The 6,443-nt window shown below is 49.2% G+C and overlaps 1 long non-coding RNA gene across 1 annotated transcript; it reads left to right on the forward strand.

Annotated features, from left to right (window-relative positions):
• Positions 1 to 1,425: 1,425 nt before the first annotated feature.
• Positions 1,426 to 5,480, forward strand: LOC116957584 (uncharacterized). The gene is made up of 2 exons (XR_004405199.2): positions 1,426 to 1,568; positions 4,256 to 5,480. It is a non-coding gene; the product is annotated as an uncharacterized LOC116957584 (long non-coding RNA).
• Positions 5,481 to 6,443: the final 963 nt, after the last annotated feature.

Raw genomic sequence — 6,443 nt, forward strand, 5'->3', positions numbered from 1 at the left:
AATTTAGCATTGAAATAGCTGAGTGATTAGCTTGTGACTGGTCACAGAAATGGCTATGTTAAAGTCAAAGCCTACACATCCACAGAGGCACCTAGTACAAATCAAACAGGAAAATTTAGCATTGAAATGGCTGAGTGATTAGCTTGTGACTGGTCACAGAAATGGCTATGTTAAAGTCAAAGCATACACATCCACAGAGGCACCTTAGTACCAATCAAACAGGAGAATTTAGCATTGAAATGGCTGAGTGATTAGCTTGTGACTGGTCACAGAAATGGCTATGTTAAAGTTAAAGTATACACGTGGCGACTTTACCGATAGAACCAAGAATATTAATTTTATTGTTTTATATTTTTATTATTTTATTGTTTCCCTTCTACGTGGTGGTGACTTTACCGAAATAACCAAGAATAATAATTTTATTATTTTATATTTTTATTGTTTTATATTTTTATTATTTTATTGTTTCCCTTCTACGTGGTGAATTTACCGAAAGAACCAAGAATATTAATTTTATTGTTTTACAATAATTTTATTGTTTTATATTTTTATTATTTTATTGTTTCCCTTCTACGTGGTGACTTTACCGAAAGAACCAAGAATATTAATTTTATTGTTTTATATTTTTATTATTTTATTGTTTCCCTTCTACGTGGTGGTGACTTTACCGAAAGAACCAAGAATAATAATTTTATTGTTTTATATTTTTATTATTTTATTGTTTCCCTTCTACGTTGTGACTGTACCGATAGAACCAAGAATAATAATTTTATTGTTTTATATTTTTATTATTTTATATTTTAATTATTTTATTGGTTCCCTTCTACGTGGCCCCGACTTTACCAAAAGAACCAAGAATAATAATTTTATTATTTAACAATAATTTAATTGTTTTATATTTTTATTATTTTATTATTTCCCTTCTACATGGTGGTCACTTTACCAAAGGAACCAAAAATAATACTTTTTATTGTTTAACAACAATTTTATTGTTTTATATATATTTTTTATTTTTTTATTGTTTCCCTTAGGTACTTTCTCTACTTTTTAGGCATAAAGCAATTACAAAATAACATGCTCAATTTAAAATAAATCATAAAGTTAACATTTACGAAAGCTTCAATTCTCGATTAGAAAATAACGCTGCACAGGGAACAACCAAACAAACCCAAACAAACAAAATTTGTTCCACAGTCTTATAAAGGCGCCGGTTTATTTTTTTTTTAATCATAACGAACGAATATACACCGTTAAAAACCAAACTTTTATTTTGAAAAAAAGTTAATTATTACAGCGAAAACATTTTTAATTCATTAACAATTTCCACACCCCCTTGCCCCCAACAGGAGATTTCCCGCGTCCAGGCCGCGTGGAGCGCCCTCGGACGCTTAAGCCGCGAGCTGAGCGAGCTGAGCGCGCGCAGGGGAGGGGGAGGGGCGGAGCGGGAGAAGATTTTGGCGGGAACGGCGACCGGAAGAGGAGGGGCGCGCGCCGGGAGCTCCCTGGGACGCTCCCTGCGCGTGCTCGCCACGGACATGGCGGACCTGAGGGAGCGCCTGCGCGTGCAGGTGCACTGTACACACACACACCCCCGGGGCCCCGCCACTGTACACACACACCCCCCCGGGGCCCCGCCACTGTACACCCTCGGCCCGCCACTGTACACCCCGGGCTCGTACTGTACACCCGGCTCGTACAGTACACCCCGACTCCTACTGTACACCCGACTCCTACTGTACACCCGACCCGTACTGTACACCCCGACTCGCACTGTACACCCCCGGCCCGCACTGTACACCCCGGCCAGCACTGTACACCCCGGCTCGCACTGTACACCCCGGCTCGCACTGTACACCCAGACTCGTACTGTACACCCCGGGCCAGCCACTGTACACCCCCGGCCCGCACTGTACACCCCCGGGCCCGCCACTGTACACCCCGGCTCGCACTGTACACCCCGGGCTAGCACTACACCCCCCGGGCTCGCACTGTACACCCCGGGCTCGTACTGTACACCCCGGCCCGCACTGTACACCCCTGCCCGCACTGTACACCCGACTCAGCACTGCCCCATAGACTTAACACTGCCCCATAGACTCAACACTGCACCATAGACTCAACACTGCACCACAGACTCAACACTGCACCACCACAGACTCAACACTACACCATAGACTCAACACTGCACCATAGACTCAACACTGCACCACCATAGACTCAACACTGCACCACAGACTCAACACTGCACCATAGACTCAACACTGCACCACAGACTCAACACTGCACCACCACAGACTCAACACTGCACCATAGACTCAACACTGCCCATAGACTCAGCACTGCACCATAGACTCAGCACTGCCCATAGACTCAACACTGCACCATAGACTCAACACTGCACAACCACAGACTCAACACTGCACCATAGACTCAGCACTGCACCATAGACTCAGCACTGCCCATAGACTCAACACTGCACCATAGACTCAACACTGCACAATAGACTCAACACTGCACCATAGACTCAGCACTGCACCACAGACTCAACACTGCACCATAGACTCAACACTGCACCATAGACTCAACACTGCACCATAGACTCAACACTGCACCACAGACTCAACACTGCACCACAGACTCAACACTGCACCACAGACTCAACACTGCACCATAGACTCAAAACTGCACCATAGACTCAACACTGCACAATAGACTCAACACTGCACCATAGACTCAACACTGCACCATAGACTCAACACTGCACCATAGACTCAACACTGCACCACAGACTCAACACTGCCCATAGACTCAACACTGCACCATAGACTCAACACTGCACCACAGACTCAACACTGCACCACAGACTCAGCACTGCCCATAGACTCAACACTGCACCATAGACTCAACACTGCACGACAGACTCAACACTGCACCATAGACTCAACACTGCACCACAGACTCAACACTGCACCACAGACTCAACACTGCACCACAGACTCAACACTGCACCATAGACTCAACACTGCACCATAGACTCAACACTGCACCATAGACTCAACACTGCACCATAGACTCAACACTGCACCATAGACTCAACACTGCACCATAGACTCAACACTGCACCACAGACTCAACACTGCCCATAGACTCAACACTGCACCATAGACTCAACACTGCACCACAGACTCAACACTGCCCATAGACTCAACACTGCACCATAGACTCAACACTGCACCACAGACTCAACACTGCACCATAGACTCAACACTGCCCCATAGACTCAACACTGCACCATAGACTCAACACTGCACAATAGACTCAGCACTGCACCATAGACTCAACACTGCACCATAGACTCAGCACTGCACCATAGACTCAACACTGCACCATAGACTCAACACTGCACCACAGACTCAACACTGCACCACAGACTCAGCACTGCACCATAGACTCAACACTGCACCATAGACTTAACACTGCACCACAGACTCAACACTGCACCACAGACTCAACACTGCACCATAGACTCAACACTGCCCCATAGACTCAACACTGCACCATAGACTCAACACTGCACCATAGACTCAGCACTGCACCATAGACTCAACACTGCACCATAGACTCAGCACTGCACCATAGACTCAACACTGCACCATAGACTCAACACTGCACCACAGACTCAACACTGCACCACAGACTCAGCACTGCACCATAGACTCAACACTGCACCATAGACTTAACACTGCACCATAGACTCAACACTGCACCATAGACTCAACACTGCCCCATAGACTCAACACTGCACCATAGACTCAACACTGCACCATAGACTCAGCACTGCACCATAGACTCAACACTGCACCATAGACTCAACACTGCACCACAGACTCAACACTGCACCACAGACTCAGCACTGCACCATAGACTCAACACTGCACCATAGACTTAACACTGCACCATAGACTCAACACTGCACCATAGACTCAACACTGCACCATAGACTCAACACTGCACCATATACTCAATACTGCACCATACACTCAACACTGCCCATAGACTCAACACTGCACCATAGACTCAACACTGCACCACAGACTCAACACTGCACCATAGACTCAACACTGCACCATAGACTCAACACTGCACCATAGACTCAGTACTGCACCATAGACTCAACACTGCACCATAGACTCAACACTACACCGTAGACTAACGTTGAATGTCCATCTCCACCTCCCTTCCCCCCATTCCACAGCTGTCGTCTCTGGGGGCGGAGCCACAGCCTGGAGCCTCCTCCCCCCCAGGCCCCGCCCACACGCTCACCCAATCATCACGCGACCTGCACGGCTTCCTCGTGCTGAGCGAGCTGGGGGTGTGGCTCCAGCGGCTGGGTCGCGACCTCGTGAGACTCCGACTCCTGGCGGCCTAGCCCACACCCACCACCCCCACCAACCTTGTCCACCGTGCCACTAGCCACGCCCATTACACTACTTGCCACGCCTACCACCCCCACTGGCCACGCCCACCACTAGACACGTCCATTACACTACTTGCCACGCCTACCACCCCCACTAGCCACGCCAACCACTAGCCACGCCCATTACACTACTTGCCACGCCTACCACCCCCCACTAGCCATGCCCACCACTAGCCACGTCCATTACCCCACTATAGCCACTCCTACCACCCCCACTAGCCACGCCCACCACTAGTCACGCCCACCACAAGCCACGCCCATTAACACTACTTGCCACGCCTACCACCCCCACTAGCCACGCCCACCACTAGCCACGTCCATTACCCCACTAGCCACTTCCTAACCACCCTGCTAGCCACGCCCACCACTAGCCACGCCCATTACACTACTTGCCACGCCTACCACACCACTAGCCACGCCCACCCATCACTAGCCACGTATATATACGTACACATACGTGTGTGTACGTATGTATACGTGGGTATGCATGGCACCTGGGTCTGCCCCGTGACCTCCTGCCAGCGGGCGTTCGACACTTTACGTGGCCTCAAGGTGCACATGGCCTGGCACAAGCGTCGTGGTGACGTCACCGCCACTTAGTGGCGAATGGCGGTTGTTGTTGTTGTATACCCACGTGCGTATGTAAATCCTGCCGACCTGAGTTCGATTCCCGCTCACGGCCGACACCACTGTGACGATTATCTGAAATGGTTCTGGGCCTCACCTAGGTCGACTCAGCCTCAAATGAGTTCCTGGTGCGGTGTGTAGTGATGGTGCTGCTGCTGCTACTCACTGCTAACGGCACTTGCCCCCCAAACAGTCTGTTAAGGCTTTCAGGGGGGATCTTTCTATTTATATACGTATACGCGCGCGTGAACACACGCACACACACGCGCGTGCTTTATTTATTACTAATTGTTGTTACGACTGACCGATTAATATACGCGTATTTATGGCTTTTATATATTTGTATTTATTTGTAATAAACGACTTCCACGGCGAACTCTTAAACCGGCGTCTTTCATTCAACGGAGGTGTCTGCACAGTTCCGCGTTCTCTCTCTCTCTGTCTCTCTGTCTCTCTCTCTGTCTCTCTGGGTATAATGTTCCCTCGCTTCCCCGCCAACTCTGCCCTGACGATCCGCCCTCCGGAGATGCGGCGTCGCCGGTGGTTCGCCACTCGTGTCCGCGGCGAGGCGGAGCGGCCGATGCAGTCCGGAGTCCCGAGGGGTTCCCACACACCGACCCCGAGTCCTCTCCCGTAACCCCCCGCTTATAAGCCTCCCCGCCGTACGGCCACGCCCCACTCTCCACCCTCCTCTCCTCCTCCTCTCCTCCTCCACCATCGTGGAAGAAGCCTCCTCTGGATGGTTCACGAATGTTCCCCCGTAGCTCCGCCCCGTTACCTTTGGCCTAGAATCGGACGCTGGGCGTTTTGATCCGGCCCGCCGAGCCTGTCCAAATATCGTTATCATTATTATTCATATTCTTAGCTCTTTCGGTAAAGTCACGTTGAAGGGAAACAATAAAACAATAAAGAATAAAAAATATAAATATATGTATTGTTATATATTTTATTATTTTACTGTTTCCCTTCTACGTGGTGACTTTACCGAAAGAGCTAAGAATATGAATTACTGCAGTCACGAAAAGCTTTAAATCAAAATATTAAATTAAATTTTACCTTTCTCCTGCAATGCCCCCATTCACCCATTAGATGGCGCACTTTGACCGGCGAGTGGCCCGGACCCCTCCGTCGAATCTTGGAACCCATTTGTGGCCCAGCGAGTCCAAAAATTTGCCCCCCCGCCCCCCCGGCCGAGATCGAATCCCCCATACTCCAGATCGGATACCGGTTACCCAGCGGCGGACATGCAGATGTCCCCTGTAACAGCCCTCCCCTCCAGGTGACGCTCTCTCATTACATATTCATGATCGGGTGACTGTTTCGTTGGGACTACGCGGAT

Source organism: Petromyzon marinus, chromosome 77 (assembly GCF_048934315.1).
Source record: "Petromyzon marinus isolate PM22_M1 ecotype Great Lakes invasive population chromosome 77, UKy_Petmar_22M1.pri1.0, whole genome shotgun sequence".
Lineage (NCBI taxonomy): Eukaryota > Metazoa > Chordata > Hyperoartia > Petromyzontiformes > Petromyzontidae > Petromyzon > Petromyzon marinus.